The sequence below is a fragment of the Penaeus monodon genome, chromosome 15, assembly GCF_015228065.2.
Source record: "Penaeus monodon isolate SGIC_2016 chromosome 15, NSTDA_Pmon_1, whole genome shotgun sequence".
Taxonomy (NCBI): domain Eukaryota; kingdom Metazoa; phylum Arthropoda; class Malacostraca; order Decapoda; family Penaeidae; genus Penaeus; species Penaeus monodon.
In genome coordinates this window covers 35,396,823-35,397,238 of record NC_051400.1, presented here as the reverse complement: position 1 = coordinate 35,397,238, position 416 = coordinate 35,396,823, and the positions used below count along the sequence as shown (strand labels likewise).

General features: G+C 37.5%; 1 protein-coding gene across 1 annotated transcript in view; it reads right to left on the bottom strand.

The window, feature by feature from the left end:
• Positions 1-416, bottom strand: part of LOC119581986 (cortactin-binding protein 2-like) — a gene marked incomplete in the record, with an annotated part of 125,597 nt that overhangs the window by 5,914 nt on the left and 119,267 nt on the right.

Here is a 416-nt window from a genome sequence, read left to right as displayed (position 1 = left end):
ACATAAAGTATATAATAAAACGCAATGTCTCTTATCATAGTAATTATTGGCTAATCGTAACTATGTCGCTAATCTCCCTTTGACGTTCTCTTCCTTGTGAAAATATTGGGCATCATTATTGGATATCATGTTATAGAATAAATAATCTAGGTGCTAAGGGGAAACGACCCTAATGTCTAATAACACCGAGCCAACTATTTTCATACAGAAAGGTAATTATGATTATTTTCATACAAAAAGGTAATTGGAATTATTTTCGAGGGTCGTGATTTTTCTCCCTCGAAACGCTTGGACCTGTTTCAGTAGCAAAATGCAGTAGTTTTTTGTTCATTGTTCTTGCGTCCGGATGTGCAGGGAAACGTCCTTTTATTTTGTTCCGTTGTGAAAGCACTGAGGGAGAGGGAGGGTGGGACCGT